This window comes from Cnephaeus nilssonii (genome assembly GCF_951640355.1).
Source record: "Cnephaeus nilssonii genome assembly, chromosome: 8".
Lineage (NCBI taxonomy): Eukaryota > Metazoa > Chordata > Mammalia > Chiroptera > Vespertilionidae > Cnephaeus > Cnephaeus nilssonii.
Window position 1 is genome coordinate 83,905,555 of NC_137079.1, and position 19,033 is coordinate 83,924,587.

The window sequence follows — 19,033 nt, forward strand, 5'->3', positions numbered from 1 at the left end:
GGATTGTGTCTCTTAAGAGACCTGATGTAAATGGAGCAGAAATTCGACCCACTATGTGAGAAGGCTTAAGATATTTTGTTAGAGGAGAAACAGATCTTGCTCACTGGAAAAAGTCAGAAAACACACACACACACACACACAAGAAAAGACAAAGAACAAATAAGATTGATATGAAAATAACAATGTCTGAAAGCAAAGCATAATAATAAATTGCATTTGCCTGTTCAGAGTTCGAGATGTGATGTGAAGGGAGAGCAGTCTTTCATGTGTGCCTTTAGCCTTTGGAGTAAAATCTGTTTGACAAGGGATTTAGTTCAGTATGACCGACAATATTAATTTTGCACTTAAGTGTGGCTAGTACTGGGCAAGAAAGCGCCTCTGCTCACAAACAGCAAAAACCTACTAAAGAGGAAAAGCACGAGGTGAATATCACCTGGCAGGTGGAGTATATTCATCTTTCAAAATCCTACCAGCAGGGAAAATAATGGAAACAAATTGACTATAGCCCAGGGTCAAACCATATGGTAAGACGATAATTGCCTGGATGTGGGGAGCAAAGGGCATCAATGAAGTTGGCCAGAGCTACCAGGGAAGGCTATTCAGTGGAACTATGAAGAGGGACTTGAGGTGCCCTCAAAGGAGCTGGAAGAGGTAGGGGAAGGTGTTCTGAATCATTAACAGCTCAGCAAGACCAGTTCAATCCGATCCAACTGTGAGTCTGGAAATATTGCCCAATTATTAACTAGCCGATGAAAGAACAGAAAACAAACCTCTGGTGTCACTGCCAGGCTTCCATCTGGCTGCAGGACCATTGGGGGCCCTTTAAATTATGGCTCCTGGGCAATAAAAAGAAGACATAGCTTTTGCTTACTAAATTAGAAAATTATTTGAAATACCACCCAGAGTTAGCAAGTATGTGAAAGAGAAGATATTCAGGCATCTCTGATGATAGTATAAATTGTAAAACTCTTTTGAAGATAATTTTGTGATGTCTCAAGAGTAATTGAAATGACCATATCATTTGTTGACTTGGAAACTGACCTTAAAGAAATATTTTTAAATGGGAAAAAATGTCAAAGTTAAGAACTGCAGACTTGTTTATACTACTGTGTTTTCCGGCGTATAAGACGACTTTTTAACCCAGGAAAATCTTCTCAAAAGTCGGGGGTCATCTTATACGCCGGGTGTCATCTTATAGGGCGGGTGCTGAAACTTCCGAGCTGCACTGGAGAATCTGCGGTCGCTGCATACGGTGGGGGGAGCTCAAAAACAGCTGCACTCCATTCATTTCAATGGAGCTGGACGGAGACCACAAGTGTCTCTGGTCAGCTCCTTTTTGTGCCGCATATGGTCTCCGTCCGGCTCCATTGAAATGAATGGAGTGCGGCCGGGTGCTCGCCGCAGATGGCGGGGATGTGGCCATGGCTGTTTTTGAGCTCCCCCCCACCATATGCGGCGACCATATGAAAGCAGCAAGGGCGGCACTGTACAAGTACGGTAAAAGAAAATCCACTCACCAGGATGCGTGGAAAGAAGTGACTTAACATGGTCCCGATGACAAGGTGAGGGGGCGCCTCACTGGGAAGGTGTAAGTGAAGGGCGGAGCAAGCTGTAGGCATCCGGGATGCCCGGGGTATGGAAAAAAGAGAGAGAGTGGCGCTGTGCCCAGAAAAACACATTTAAAGATCGCATTCGAGAACAGTGGAATGAATGGATGGTTAGTGGCGAAAAGCCATTCACAAAAGGGGGGAACATGCGTGCTCCACAGTTGGATGTTTTGTGCAAGTTTGTCATAAAAGCCTGGAATGATATTGATGCAGAAACAGTAATCAAGTCTTTCAAGAAGTGTGGCATATCAAATTCATTAGATGGTATGGAGGACGACTACTTGTGGCAAGATGAAGAGGAAGCCGAAGCTGAGACCACACCATCTGATACGGAATTCGATCCATACGATGACTGCCTTACAAATGTATCACAAGAGGTCATTGATGTACTTATGCTATCAGATGACGAACAGGAGGATTTTGAAGGCTTTTAAAGGGAAACTGTCACGCCAGCAAAACCTGTAAAAAATACCGTAGCTTGCAGTTATGATGGGCGTTGCTAACTCGCCAGGGACTTGCCCGGCACTTGCTCTCTCTCTATTGTTGGTTATCTTCCTCCTATCATCATCAGTTACAGTTTGGTTGACAGCTTAGAAAACAAACAGCATGGCAGCTCCCATGGGTTTATTGTCTTATCCTTCCTTTCAGCTTTAGAGTGAATTAGGAAAAGTTTAATCCACTTGCACTGTTTTATGTTTACATGTTTGATGACAAACAGCCTTATGTTTATAAGTGACAGTTTTCCTGCTAAGTACCTGCATGTCATAAGCATTTGAATTAAAATTACCATATTGAAATCAAATCTGATGTTTTTTTAAATTTTTATTTGGTGTGCGTTGGAAGAGGGGTAGTCTTATACGGCGAGTATATCCTAAACTTTATATTTTAACTGGAAAAGTTGGGGGTCGTCTTATACGCCCAGTCGTCTTATATGCCGGAAAATACGGTATTTGAAAATCAGGAACAGCTCAAAGACTAACAACAGAGTCGCCAAAGCAAAGTAAATAGATGGGTAAGATCAATTTTTCACTATGGAGATAGTAAAGGTTAAAATGATTTTAAATATCCACCATTGGTATGAGTGTAAAATGGGTTCAATTTTGTACAGAACAATTTGACAATATAAAATTTTTAAATCTATACTCCTTTGATTCAGTTTTAGAAACTTAGAGAAGGGAAGTGATTATATAAGTTGAAACGCTTATAATGTGTAAAAAATCCCAAGGCATCTCTTAATTTCCTTTTTTAAACATTTGATCCTTGGAAAAAGGATAGCACAATAGATATTATTAATAGGCCCATTTTCTAATGGAGAACCCGAAGGCTATAGAGATTAAAGGATTTACCCTTACTAGCCCTAATTTTATATGCCTAGCAAGTTAAGTCAAACATTTTACTAGTGTTCCATGATGCAGATGGTGGAAATTTCACAAGGCTAATATAGTCATCTGTTTATGTGAAGAAAAAACAAACCTCTTTGTTTAGGTGTAGGACTCCATTCAAGGAGGCAAACCTCTGGGGTCTGGGGAAATAATGGCTGGCCCATTCTTTTCTGTGGAACAGCAGGTAACACTCCCCCCACTCCATTTGGAGGGCAGGGAGGAAGAGAAATGATTTGTTCCTCTGACTTAGCATGTGTGAAAAAACTAACAAAAATAACTTGTATACATATAGAAGATGCAATGTGAATGCTTACAAGGAGGTGAGGATTGTGAGAGATCTAGTCTGCCGGAAACCAATCATTGTTTCACTAATAGAGAGAAGTGGGCAGGAAACCCGGAAGGCTGGTCAACAACCCTAGTTGCTCTAACCACTCACTGCTTAGTTGAAACATGGTTAGCTGAAGCAGCCTCCATCTCTGTCTTATGTAAATTTCTGTTGTTGGAGTTTCCTGCCCAAGGGCTATGGGTGTATCCCACAGTCTCAACAAAAGGGATAGCAAGGCCAGAGCAGTCAGTAGTCCTTCCACTAGAGGTGGGCTCCCGCCTGGCCCCCAATATCGCCAAATTAATACTTTTCTAGTCTTTTCATTTGTGTGCGGCCTTCTTCAGAACCCGAACCCTGAACCGGAAACCTGAACCACGCGGGACGTGAAAGGGGTTCCCACACTAGTCTTCACAAGCATTGCATGTACTTGGAGAACAGGGAGGTGAGGCATTATTAGTTCACAGCAAGAAAATAATTCTCATCACTTCTAAAAGCCACGCAGACTTCAATGGGCTTTAAAATAACCAATTCATTAACCAAAGTAAATATTTAGAAAGTGTTACAGCACAAAGATAAGAAATCAGGGCATATAAATGAGCTTTAGACATAAAATTACTCTATAGAAGGAGAGATTATTCAAAAGGGAGAACTGGTGTTGCATCAGATGGCTGTGTCCAATAATAACTTCAGTGGACACATATTATAATTATTCTATTATTTATAAGGGAAATTGTCTGCAAAAAATTCAGTCATTTTATATATATATATATATATATATATATATATATATATATATATATATATAGTTATGTAATATAAATATATATAACAATTTTGGAAAATGTAAGACTGTCAGTCAATAACGTATTTCATTTTGAGTTTTAAAATCCTCCTTCTCAATGGCTCATTTATCTGATCGTTATCATTGTAATTAGCTAGTTATTAATAATAGGAAAGAGCAAAAGGGAGGCCAGACATTATAGGCATGTCATTTGGGTAGCTTCGCCAGGAAGCTGAAGCTTTACACTTCTCAGGGAACCACCGTCCCTTCCCTGCAGTTCACTGGGGGGAGGACTGAACAGAGGGGAAGATGGGTTCACGTGCAGTGAGTAGGGTTGACAGAGGGAAGTTGCTGGCTGCCAGTCAAACCTGAGAACAGAGATCATTGGCCAGAGTGGCCAGGGTCACTGCAAGTCTGAGAAAATTTGGGAATACAAAATCCCCTAGACCAGGGGTGGGAATCTTTTTTTTTTCCAAGGCTATTTTGATATTTATAACATCATTGACTTAATATAATTCACTTAATAAAAACTTATGCTGCTATGAAAAAAGCTCCTAGATTTATTGAATTTCAAGTCCTGCCAGCAATTGCCTTGGTAGGACCAGGCCAAATGATTTCACAGCCTTATACAGCCCTCGGGCCAGACATTCCCCACCCCTGCCCTAGACAACGGAGCTCTCTCCTGGTGCTCTTGGCTTTCTGGTTTCTTTGGTTTTACTCCTGCTTCCTTTCAGTCACCCATGTTCCCTCTATAGCCATGTGGCCCTGTGGACCCCACATGCAATGCACTGATGGGCTGCAGCAGGGAACACAGCGAGGCTAGCCTGATGCTGGGTTACCCTGTGAAGACATGGAATGGGGGCTCCAGGCAATGGCGTTAATCCTAGCCGTACTGAAGTCACAGCTACACTTCTTCCATGGTGGGACAGAGGGAAATGGGACCTTGGAAACTCAGGGGTATAATTCCATAGAAATATGGGGACCTCTGAAAACTTATTCCAGCCACACCCCAAGAACCCCCCTCTCACCTGCAATCAGTGGGGACAAGGAGCTCTCCCCACCGATAACAATCCCAGAATAAGGATCCACTCACTGTTTTTTTGTGCCTCAATTTCACTATATGTAACATGGACTGATAAGCTTTGTTCAAATCAGGAGCTTTGAGGTTTCTTGCTTTCTACAATAGCCCCTCTATCCAATCAATCTTCTTCCTACCAATGGCTATTTCCAAAAGTTTATTGTCATACTTACTCTACTTTGTCTTAATGTTCTCTTGATTGCATATCATACTCAACTTACCTCTAAATGTACCTGCCTCCTTTCACTTGTCATTATTCTTTCTTTCCCTCCCTCCCTTCCTTCTTTCCTCCATCCCTCCTTCTTTCCTTCCTCTTTTTTCAGAAAAGTGGGTTACTAGTGGGTCAAAATTTAAATGTAAAACAAAAATGAAAAATAGCGACACCATTAACATCACAAGGGTACTATTACTACTGATAAGCTGTTTTCTTTGCCCTTTATGGCTTTCACAGGGCCTCCCTATGCACCATCCCACTTGATCCTTATGATATACTTCCATTTATAACTCAAATCTGCTTCTACCCCTACAACTCCACCAAATGGCTCTTGTTAAAGTCACCAATGCCTTCCCCCATTGCAGTCTTTCTACTTGACCTTTCATAAGAAATCATTCCTCCTGGCTACTACATGGATGATATATATGGCTTGGTTCCCATAATGTCACACATTTCTGTTTTCTGTCTAATTTTTTTGGCTGTTTCTTCTTCTCAACATCCTTTACTGGCTTATGTCCTTCTTTCTAAAAGTTAAATGCTAGAATTTTTCAAAGCCTACTCCCACACCCTCCTCTTTCTCTGTTCTCCTCATGCCAGTTCCCTCATGGCCATAGTGCCAATCATGTTCTACCTGCTGTTGTACACAGATATCGCTATATGTATAAATGTGTGGCTCACATTTCTGTCACTCAGACACATATATCCATCTTTCTTCTTCATATCACCACTTAGATGTCTCGTGAGAGCTCAAACCTGAGATGCACAAAAATCTGAATTTGTGACTGTCCCCTTTATTCGTGCCTCCTGTGTTTCTCATTTCATGCCATACGACCACAATTTACTCAGTTGCTTAAGATAAAAACTTGGATTCATCTCTAATCCCTTTTCTCTCATCTAATCAGAAAGTCCTAAGTCCTCTACCTGAAAAATGTATCACAAAGCGTTGTACACTCTCCAGCCTTACTACCATCCCCTAGCCTCATCCCTTGCTTATCTGGACTTGCATGGCCTCTTTACCATTCCCTCGCTTTCACTCCCACTGACCCTCAAAATCCATTCTCTTTTAACATTCAGATTCCATCATGGAACACCTCTGTTGAGAGAATGAACAAAAACAAACAAACAAACTTCAGTTAACCTTAAAATTAAGCCAAACTCTTTCCAAGGACAGCCAAGGCCTCTAACCACCTCTTCAAACTCTTCTCATAACAGTCTCCACCTCACCCACTAAACTGGCCCTCTAGTTCATCTTCAAGTAAGTCAAGCTCCTTCTGCCTGGAGTGTCCTCTCATACACTCTTCCTTCCACTCTTTCCAGAGCCGGCTCCCTCTCCGCCCCCCAGGATCTCAGCTTGAATTTTGTCTCCACAGAGAACCTTTTCCTGATTATGTGAAGAACCAGGGCAGATTTTCCCCTTTATGCTCTATCATTGCAACATCCTATTATTTACTTCATAGTGATTATTACAATTTTAATGATATACTTACTGATTTGTTTACCATTTGTCTCCACCATCAAGTATGAGCTGAGAGAGAAATAACTTTAGTTCTTCACAATGAAAGCTAGTCAACAAATATGGGAGGAAGAAAGGAAGGGAGGTAGTATGAGAGGGAGGGATGTAGGAAAGGGAGAAAGGGAGGATGAAAGGAAGGAAAGATGGATATTGTCAAACTAAGACATTAGAAATATTATGGCGTCCCTAAAAGTGTGTATGGGGGAGGTATAATATTAATTTAAAAATCCATTTGTTTTTCTTCAGAATAAAATTTTAGTTTCAATATTTTCTGTATATTTCGGCTTGCTTTATCTATACACCTTAAAAATATGTTTTTCCTTAAAAGCTGTAATTTCTTTACAAATTTGTTTTTTCACTCAAAGTGTAAAATACTTCTACTAAGAAGTATTTTAAAGAAATCCCTTTTCTGTGTCCTTTTTTCTGTCCTCAGACCAAAAAATACTACTGTGAGGTTGCTAGAATGGATGGTCCCCTATCATGACCATTATAAGTTGGTAACAAAGAGTTTGAGGCAAACCAGGCACAGCTCTGCAGGTATTTCTGATATTTTGAATTAGTCACTATAACTAATCCTATATAATAAAGAAGGAATATGCAAATTGACCATCACTCCATCACAAAGATGGCTGCACCCACAGCTGAGGCCAAGTTCCCATAAGGAGCCTTAACGAGCAATCAGCAGGGACCTGAGGCTATGCCCTCCCCCGCCCCCATGGGGCTTGACAGGGGACCTCAGGCCATGCCCCCTGCCCGGCGGGGCTTGACAGGGACCTCAAGGTGTGCTTCCTGTTCTGGTGCTGAGCTAGGTACCTGAAGCTGCTCCCCCCGCCCCAGCATCAGGTCAGGGGACCTCAGGCTGTGCCCCCCACCAGGTGGGGCTTGACAGGAGGCCAGGGCACCTCAGACCACACCCTCCACCCAGCAGGGCTTGATGGGGGACCTCAGGCCGTGCTCCCACCCCAGCACCGGGCCAGGGGACCTGAGGCTGTGCCCCCCTGCCTGGTTGTGCTTGACAGGGGACCTCAGACCATGCTCCCCACCCAGCGGGGCTTGACAGGGGACCTCAAGGTGCACCCCCAGTGCTGGGTTGGGGAACTCAGGCCACACACCCCTCCCAGTGGGCCTTGACAGGGGACCTGAGGCTGCGCCCCCCTGCAGGTGGGGTTTGATCGGGGACCTGAGGCTGTACCCCCCTCCCGGTGCTGGGCTGGGGGACTTGAGGCTGTGCCCCCCCCCCCAACTGGTGGAGCTTGACGGGGGACTTCAAGGCATGCCGCCCACCCCGGTCTGGGTTGGGGGACCTCAGAGCACGCCCTCTGTCCTGGCGCTGGGCCAGGGGACCTGAGGCTATGCCCCCTGCCCATCGGGGCTTGACAAGGGTGGGATTGGCCGGGTCTGGATCTATCCCAATGGGGGGCCAGCCAGGTCTGGGTCTCACACGATTTTGAGGTGCATGTGGGTGGGCAGGGACTTGACTCTGGGTCCTGTGGTGCACCCCAGACTCTGACAGGAGGAAAGTTTGTATATACATTTTACTAATTTTCTTTCATCTCTGACACTTCTATTATAGAGAAAGGGCAAATAGCAATATTAAATTATTTCCTCTAATTAATCCCCTTTTAATGTGCATGCACGAATTTTGTGCACTGGGCCACTAGTTCATATATAAAGGTGGATCACAAGGATTAAGAAATATAATATGAGGCATTGTGTGCTTTTGAATTGCTGATGGAAATAAGTTAATTTTTAGCTAAGACACAGCAGTAGTTCCCTTGACATGCATTTGGCTAGAAGTATAAGTATCTGGGAACTAGTAAAGTACATGTTCTTTGAGCAACCAGCTGCTGACTTCAGTAGGAAAGGTAAGCAACTTCTGCCAGGAGCATGGGGATAGTATAAGACACATTTGCCACCGGGGAGGATGTCACCAAGTTTTAAATGAAATACTGTATCTGAAATTGCTTAGAAAAATTAAACACTAGATACCTATGAGAAATTACTATCTAAAGTCCTCTCTAACTCCCAAGTCTTATTATTTCTAAGGAATTGGTAATATCAATGGATACCACATTACAATAAATCCTAATCATCCATACTTCAGTTATTTTTTTTGCCCCAAGTCTCGTTTTCAGATTCTCATTAACAATGGGAACAAGCACGGCCTTATTTACTTTCCCTGCTAAACACGGGGCCCAGCAGGAGGCCATTTAAAACAGACCACTGAGTTCAGGCATTCAGGGAAGGAGCCAGGCACACAGACTGTCCAGGTGTGGCACAGATGCTGCGGCTCTTTCCTGCATTTCTAGCATGGGCTTGAGAACAGCAAGAGCTTTGCAAAGGAGGTATGAGGAAATGTACATCTCTGGTTCCTTCTTACTCATATTTTTACAGAGTTCCTAATTTTCTTTAAGGGACTCTAAATTCAAAAACCAGATATAGCCACGATGAAGGCAATTACAAATAAAAACAAGCAAGGCTACATATTTAGAGTTTTAGGTGGTTTGTACTGCATTTTACAACGATGGGAAAAACTGAAATACAAAACGCTCTGCTCACACCCTTCCTAAGAGTGCATGAACTGAGACCCTCCAGTTTCTAGCATCTACACTGCTGCTCATTTTATATTTGCCCTTAACTATTGGTTACTCAGCAGGAATAACCGCTGCTGGGTCAAAGGCCTTGGAATGAGCAGGGATATGTCCTTCCTTCTCCTGTAACTTGATTCTTCTATGACCAGAAAGATTGAAGTTCCTCACCACGATTCTCCCACGTCACTCACATGGCTACCTGTGTGATTAACTCTGCAGGTGCTCTCTGGATCTATTAGAACAAATACACAAACAAACAAAAACACAACCGCCACCAAAAAGATTACCTTAATTATAGAGATACTCTTCTGGTGGTTCCTGCTAAAAGTTCCTCTCTTGCTTTACTTAAGGCATTAGCTGGGTGTTGGCCACTCTAGCATTGTGCGTAGTAATGTCCTATAATTTGATTTTTATGATTTTCCTAAATCACAGAATTTCAGTGTTTTAAGGGAACCTGACACCCTCATCTGGCAGGTAGGTGTAGCAAAGCCCTTGAAATCTGTGTGAGTAGCCCCTGGTTCCTTAGCCACCATGTGACAGAGCAGAGAAGGAATAACCATGTTTCTTGTCTCTGGCACTCTGCTTCCTCGTATGTTACTGACTGGCTTTTTCCTGACCTCCGTGCCCTTCTCAGTCTTTGCTGGTCAGTCAGGGCCTGCTGCACACACTGGGCTCCTCCCCTCGCTCCTACAGAGACTCTGGCCTGCCCCTCTCCTGGCCCAGCCCAGCAAGATGACACAGAAATCCAGACAAGGATGAAATCATCGTCTTCCTCTATTATTTTTCTAAATTGCTTTTTTCCTACCCATGACTAGGCAGTATTTTCTCACAGCTGGGGATGAACAAATTCAAAAGATGTTCTCAAATACATGGTTTCCAAGAGAGAGGCCACTAAGTTTTGAAAATACAAAATGAACATTTTTGAGTGATTTCACAGCTCATGCAAATGTCTCTGGTTAGAACCTCATCAGCAATGATTCATTCTGTGAGAAGATCCCCTGTGGAGACTTTAGTCACCTCAAGTTAGGGCGTTGAGGCCTAGTTTTCCTGCTGAGATGGAATACATGACTAGGAAGCATTAACTGATGGAGGCCACAAGAGTCCCATCCCGTGAAGTGAGGAATATTTCTTTAAAGATGCCCTTATGGTCTGAAAGATTTATGAATGTGAAGTCTACAGTATCTCGCCTTCCCCTTAAGGATAAAGTGTCCCTTTGCCCCACAAGCATAAACTTTCAGAAGTAATGCTTCAAGGTCAAAATGTTTCTTCTATGGCAGCAAGCAAATGTCCCTGATGAGGAGGAAAATATAGTTTATTACAGTCCAAGGTTGTGTGTCTTGATGTCCAGGACATCCTTTTCCAAGATAAAACCTGGTTAAATGAGATTTTACCGATTGCTTGAGCATGGTAGATACTTAATATATGATTTTTGCATTTGCATCTGCAGTTACCCTTTAGGTACTTTTTGCTTTAGGCTCAGCTACTTTTACAAAACATTTTCAGTTGTAAAACTGCATTGTAGTTAAGACGACAGAAATGTAGCACGAGGCAAGCTTCCGGGCCCATTCCCAAGCCAAATGGGCTATTTTTGTTGTTGTTGTTACTTCTCACCAGCTCGGCCTCTGAGGGAGGTAACTGGCATCACTTAAATCAGCTTTAGGACCGTCAAACCTCAGAGGGAAGGTAGGGGAGGGTGGGGGTAAGGAGAAATCAACCAAAGGACTTGTATGCATGCATATAGGCCTAACCAATGGACACAGACAACAGGGGGGTGAGGGCATGAGTGAGGGGGGTGGGGGGTAATGGGGGGATAAGGACACATATGTAACACCTTAATCAATAAAGAAATTTTAAAAAAATCAGCTCTAGGGAGCTGCTGTCTTAAGCTTTAGTTGTAGTCTCCAGGACCTTGTGGTTTTGAAGGTCTGAAATAGGCCCTGAAATCTACAGCCCAGGACCAGGTGACCGGTGACTTATGGAAAACACTTGGAGTAATGCCGTCGCAGAGCTACAGCTGACGGGCAGGCCCTGGGTGCAGTGGACGCCTCCGGCGGCTTCTGGAAGGGAAGGGCTGGCACTGCTCCTAGAACAGGGAAAAAGTCCGGACAAAGGAATCGTTTTTCACAGGAGCCAAGTCTTCCTTTAAAATAGGGAGTCATCCAAAGTCCCCGTTCTCCCCTTCCCTACTCCTTCTTAAACTCTTCAGGGATAGCAAAGAAAACAAAAATGCATGGGTTCCTACAGTATGTCCCACACTTTATGTGACCCATTCTGAAAGCTTCAATAATTCTCTGACATTGATATTATCTCCCTCTTTACAGACAAACTCAGAGAAGTGAAATTTACATCCTACATTCCATGGAAGAAAAAATAACTATATTTCAGATGACTATATTATATTATATAAGCATTTGAAAAGGACTTTCATTATATAACCTCTCTAGCCAACAAGGATATATAGGCTGTGGTCACCTATGAAAAGTTACTTGCGGAGCCTTGATTTGTTTTAAGTGGTGTCAATTACCTTGTGTGGTCCACAGTACAGGCCGCAGCACATATTTTTTGGAAACAATTTTCTCCAAATTCTCTTATCTCTAGAAACACTGTAGACATACACATTGTAAACGCAGCACTAGAATGGCACTCCAGGATGTTTGTGTCCCCATAATCTTGGCAATGCCTGACACATAGTAGGTGCTCCATGTTCCAGCCCCATGTGGACATAGCTAGGCCCTCTACTCCATAATCTCTTTCTAGACTTCCATCAGCCCTCTAGATGGACCCCCAGATTCCTTTCTTGCCGTTCTTCAATACAGCCCTTATAAAACAACTCAGGTAATTAAAACAAAATTAAGTCAGTTAGAGCTTACTTCTCCACTTAAAATCTTTCCAAAATTCGCACACAAATAATGTCTGTCCTCTTTACTTTGGCAGGCATGATCTGGCCCCAGCCAATCTACTAACCCCACTCCACCCAGGCCCTCTTGCCCAGATTCTATCATGTCAGGCCTTTGTGCAGAGCATTTCTGCTTTTAGAATTATCTTCCCAAATTACCCTTTTCTTCCTGCTCTTCCCTCCTGCTACCTGGATAACTGTCATTTATCTAATTTATCTTTCGGGTCTTAGCCTCTTCAGAGAAGCCTTTTTTTTTTTTTTTTTTTTTAGAGGAAGGGAGAGTAGAAACATCAATGATGAGAGAGAATCATTGATATCATTGATCGGCTGCCTCCTGCATGCCCCTTATTGGCGATCGAGCCCACAACCCGGGCATGTTCCCTGACTGGGAATCAAACCATGACCTCCGATTCATAGGTCAATGCTCAACCACTGAGCCACGCCAGCCGGGCCAAAGGAGCCTTTTCTGAGCCCCCTTCAGCACCTCCCAGCTAAGTTAGGCTTCCCCATGCCTCTTTTGTAATATCCCACAATTATAATTAAATAATCATTTGCACAGTTATTTGAATAACATCTGCTTCTTTAGAAATATGTATTCTCCACAGGAGTATCACCTGTCTGTTGTGTAAATTGCTATTTCTCTAGTGCCTTGTAAAATACACTGTATATTTTGAACCTCCAGTAACACTTTGGTGAATGAATAAATATACCAATGTACTTGCCCTAATGTCCTGGGAAGGCAAGGGTAAATAACTCTGGAAAGTGTAACGGAATTGTCAAGAATATAGGAAATCAGGTACATAAATTGTGAAACATAAGTCAACAGCCTATTTGTTTTCTGACACTTGATAATGAGAAATCTTTCAACAAATGGAAAATAAAAACAAAAGAGGACGCTGAGCATTATCTTATAGAGAGCTCAACAGCTATAAACCAGGCTATCTGCATCCCCTGAATCACTCCAGTGTCAGAGCATGTCACCATTAATACCTGAGGGGACTGAAGAAAGGAAGTTTGCTGGCTCAAGTATCATTTTCATTTTAAAAACAAGTATGTGGGATGCTTTATCAACAGACAGTCCATCTAAATGTCTGCGAGCTGATGAAATGGTTTCAGTGTAGAATCCTAGATTATATTTGTTTTATCTAGGACTTTTTTTTCTCAGTTCAGACCTTGCAGCCCGGCAATGGACAGGAATCTAGTGGGATAAAAGAGAGGATATAGAGGGAAAAAGAATATGTGGAGACACAACTGGAGGTTGGGCTGACACTTGAGTGAACAGCTAGGGGTCTATTTCTAATTTCACAGAAAAAGTGTTGCCAGGGGAGAAAGGTACACAGAGTGTCAGTGACTACCGCATGCTGAGGCTGTTAAAGTCTCCATCGACCCTTTTTTTGTGAGCCCTAGAACCCAAATGTGACTGCCTACCACATGTTTTCTTTCAACTGGCTATTCAAATTCAACACATCCAAAAAGAAACCACCTTCCCCAAACCTCTTTTTTCTTCTAGCCTTTCCCATCTCAGTAAAAGACCCCACCACTTACACAATTTCTAAAACTGGAAACCCAGGAGTCATTGTAGGTTCTCCATTCTCTTTACATTCTGTGTGGACTCGCTCATTAATTCCTGCTGTTTCTATAATTCTGTGTCTCATGGGTCCCTTCACTTCTCTCCATCTCCATTGGCATGATCATTATTGCCATTACTGCCATTATTATCTCTTGTCTGAGTAACTGCTACAGCCCCATCCCATCTCCTTGCCACCAACCTTTCCACACTCCCATTAGTTATCTGCAGGACTTACAAAAGTGCTTTGTAAAAATACACCTCTAATCATACTACTCCCCTGCTTAACACTCTCCAGTGACATCCTATAGCACCTTTATCTGTTAGTGGCAGAACCACTTATCATGTTGATTTGTATTTTGTTTATTTACCCTTTTCTATGTCTCCCAGTAGACTCTAAAACATGAAAGTAAGGTGTATGTCTCATATTCCTGTATTCAGCACAACGTCTGGCTCAATAAATCCCAGTTAAAAGAGTGATGCTTTAGGAGATGACAGAATTTAACAAATGCCTCTTCAAATCTGGCATATTAAAGAGGATCAAGGTGCTCCTGGGAGGATTAAACAACCCAAGAAGGAAACTAGAAAAAATATTCAAGGAAGCAGGGAGGAATAAAAATGGGTGGATGCATCAGTGAATGGGAGAGGGTAAAGAGGGGACTGTAACCTATCTTAGCCCTCTCCTCCCCCCATGAGTTACAAAGCTCTCTTCAGAGTGGCAGGGCCCAGAGGCAGTGATAGTAAACTCAGGGCTTCTGAAGAAGAAACAGCAAGGTATGAGCCAAAGGACAATTCAGGGTGTTCACATCTACAAGATATTCTTTTCTTGGCTCCATGCTAGTCCCTGATAAGGCATGTGGCACTGTTTTGTATATAACCCTTCATAGCTAATAGGGAGCCGTGATGCTTGTTCAGAACATGTATTTGAAATATAACAAATGGCATGCTAAGAAACCTGGGGTAAAAAGATATGTCAACTTAAACTCAATAACAACTAAGGGGGAATTGGCTGACATTAGAAAAAAAATTTCAAAAAGTTTAGAGACGAGCAAGGTATAATCTCATGGCCAGGGTAATATCCAGAAAGCATTACAGTTCCCATGCATGCCTGGACAAGAAACTTAAAACCTGGAGACTTAGCTGCTTTTCAACTCTTCCAGTTGATGATTATAACTTTGGAAAAGAAGCCAGGGTATATAGGAAGGGAGCAGCTGGTCCCACAGATGGTTTCAAAACTCAGGATGTAATATTCTGGATGTCAGCTTATGACCCCAGAGGTGGGGGCTCCTGGAAAGCAAGACTGCAGGTCACAGAAAACTGGGAGGGCTCAGGCAACCCCTGACCACAAGGGGGTTATTTTGAAATGTGAGATTATGGAGTGACACTGTTCAGTGAAAACACAAACAAACAAAATTGTAAGCCAGATCACAAGGAAGATATCACAATATGGCAGAGAAAGATAGATAATACTGGGAAAGCATCTCCACGGTAGGTGGGAAAATTTGGTACATGGCTATATTCTAGTGTCTCCTGAGATGCTCACAGATTTTTTTAAAAGGCTGACTTTTGGGGAATCCTACATACTAGATATGACTTCAGAAACTACACTTTGCACATTAGTGTAGTAAAGGCTCTGAGGAAACACACAAAGAAAGCAAATTGCTTGAGTAAAACACAAAGTTTACCACAGTTGTTAGACCATGTACATGCTTATATGACATCTGCCCTACCTAACAACAACTGTGGGACACTGATGTTCCCACAGAGCAGTTTAGAAAACCTGGATCTACACTCTGGACCCCGAGAAAGAAGATACCTGCTAAGAAGAGCTCCTGGTGGCTAACTAGCTAAAATTTAAAAAACAGAATCCAGAAGCCATTTCTAACAGGGGCTTCTCGTGCAAATTGCACTTCAGTGAGAAGCCTGCACTGAACTGCCTGCCTGCACTGTTTCTGCCAGCTGATCTAGCCCTTATAAAGGAGTTATGGAATCCTATTTCATTCAATAGAACTGAGGTGTTCTCCCTCCAATCAGAGCTACACTGACCACTCAGAGCATTTCTATTCTGACCAATCAGGAGAGTGCCTTTTGTACCAATCAAACTTCAAGGATTTGGAGTCCTCATTTGCATGAGGACAAACCAATCAGCAACCAGGGGCAGAACCGTTTATCTATATAAGTCAGCTCCCCTCTGCTTTCCCTTTCCACCCAAGACTAAAGACTGTGTTTCCCTGGCTGGAGCTGAACCGCCAAAGATGTCTCACACAGCAGAGCAGAGCAAACCAGCATAGGGCAGAGCAGACCTGTACAGAACAGAGGGAGTGGAGCAGAGCTATCTAGCTGGAGAGGGGCCTGGTCCCAGGGCCTCCTAACAGCCAAGCTGTTTTCACAGCTGTTCTGAATTACAATTGAGCTGTTTGCACTGAGTAAAGTTTCCTTCTCCACTGAACCTCAAATTGGGGAAGCCTATTGATGTTGAATTGATGCCAACAACTATAAATTGATAATGCCAATGCACAAAGTAATAAGAACAAATCAACAACAATAAAAATAATTCTACAAAACTAAAAGTATGGGGAATAAAATAAACAGAAAACAGTAACATTGGAGGTAAATATTATAGATAAACCAAGACTTTGGAGTACAGGATTTAATATAATGATATATTTTGGATAAAATAAACAAACTCAATATAATGATCCCAAGTCGCACTTCATATTAAAGAAAGTAAAAAGGAAGTTCCTGAAAGTGGAAATGGTATTGTAGAGGGGAACATCTGGATGATGAAGTGGGAGGAAAATGGAAGAGGTGGAATTGTGGGAACTTACAATTACAGCTCAGAAAGGCCTGTAATAAGTGATCTGATGTCCTGAAAAATCACTTTGCTAAAATCAGAGAATATGAAACTATACACCTTGCTTTGCTAATAATTTTATTAAACAGAAGAAGTAGTAAGGAATGGTTTTAGTGTCAGTTTAATTTTAACTAATATGGGAAGAGTAGTTGGTCATTTAGAAATATCAGAAACTTTGGGAGAAAGCCAAGTGTTCATAAATTCCAGCCTCTCCATAATCCTGTCAGAGATATTTTAGAGGCGATTTCTTGGAAGGAAGGTTACACTAAATAATCTTAAAATCCCTTCTGAGACACTAAAGACGGCCTCTAACATTCTACAGCCACACTGAAGAATTCCAGAGGTGGTGGTATGAAACTGAGAGAGAAGCAACACTCCGTGGCTCTCTGACTATGCTGGAAAAAAACAAACAGCTATATTTTATGCAATTTACCATATTTAAATCTCACAATAGTCCCATGAAAGAGATACAATCATCATTGTGAAGAAAAGATGAAATGCTTTTATAGGCTTGAAGAAATTACGGTCTCCAAAGAAATTTGGCTAGTCAGAAGGAAAAAATCGAATCAGCTTAAATGTAAAATTAGAATAATTAAATAAAGTAGGAAATATTTATTCAATGGAGTTTTATAATTTTTAAATATAAACTGTAAAATAATTTAGAATAAGGTGTTAAAATGCATATAGAAAATCTTATATCTAATATGATTAAAATATTTGTACAGAAAAAAAAAAGCCTGTAAGAAAATACATGAACACTAATCTAATAAAACAGAGCCTGACCCTGAGATTCTGCATACCCCGCTGCTGGCAGCCAGCCCCGAGAACAAAGCGAAGTTGGAAGATAAAGGATTCTTAGGAAGACCATGAAAGGCAGTTTGGCTAATAAGGAGATACAGAATGTAATTCAGGACAGATATGGTAAATCTTCTATAATGAGTAGGGCTATAATTCTTTACATGGTAAGTTGCTGAGAAAATCATAAATTGGTCATGGTTAAAATGTCAGAAGACTCAAAATAATAAGAAAAAATAATGAATTGTTGAGGTGTGGCTCACTCTGGAAGCCACCCAACATTTTCTGAGAGAAGTGGGAGGTGGAGACAAAAGTAAAGTAATTTCTGTTACATGAATATTTCAATTATGTGGATAGAAAATGAGGGAAAATGTAGGTAGAAAAATACAAATCTTTATTCTCAAGTTGTTAGAAGCAAGTATCTGTCTAGATTAGCTTTGGGAAAAAGGAGTCTGAATAAACACACATTTAAAGCATCGGAAATGTCATTCATGTGCATATACACACATCCCATAGCAGACTAATCTTCAATTGTATGACATTTATAACATTTTGGAGAATTATATAAATATCTTAAGTATAATGTTTTATAACTCAATGTTTGACTTTCCTTTTGCTGTCTCTCACTTTCCCCATCTCCCATCCTCTCTTGTGTTCATTCTTGTTATATTTAAGAATTTTATATATTTTTATATATGTGTATATGTATACATATATGTGTGTGTACATATGTGTATGCATGTATGTACACATATGCATAAAAGTATGTATAATTTACTATAGCTAGTTTAGACTTTCACATCCATGGCCAATATTGACCCCACACCCGCCGAAAAAAAAAAAAGAAAGAAACTAAATGCTTAGTCAATTCAGCACAAGCTACATAGGCCTGTAGGCATGGAACGTAGTGTTATAATTGACTGTCACCTCTCTATTGCACATTCTGGAAGGGCAAGGACCATGCTTGTTTTGTGTACTGCTCGAGTCCCTGCACCAGGATAGTGTCTCAATAAATATGTGTTGAATGAATGAATGAAGGAGTGAATACATACAAATCCTATGTATCTTTCCAGACAGATCAACTCCCATCTTCCTGATAACATCTTCCTCAGAGCCTCAGTAATAGATCTTTCTGGAAATGACTACATTCCTAGCATGAACCACTACTTAACAACTAATTCTACTATGCTGGGTTTTGTTGTTGTTGCTGTGTTTTTCAATTTAGGGAGACATGCTCCTCAAGGACACTTATATATCTTTTATTTCTCAATGCTCTTGTTAGAGGGCACATGGAAAATCTCAACAAACATGTATCAAAGTAAATGATGACTTCCTGCTTTGTGACATTTCTAAACATTTCCCCTATTGAATGCGTTCTATTTTGATTCCAAAGTGTGGTGGAAAGAAAAGGTGGAACTGAATGGATTTCT

The 19,033-nt window shown here is 41.6% G+C and overlaps 1 protein-coding gene across 2 annotated transcripts in view; it reads right to left on the minus strand.

The window, feature by feature from the left end:
- The window catches only part of ENOX1 (ecto-NOX disulfide-thiol exchanger 1), a 587,874-nt gene that overhangs the window by 192,998 nt on the left and 375,843 nt on the right, over positions 1–19,033 (minus strand). The window lies entirely within an intron of this gene.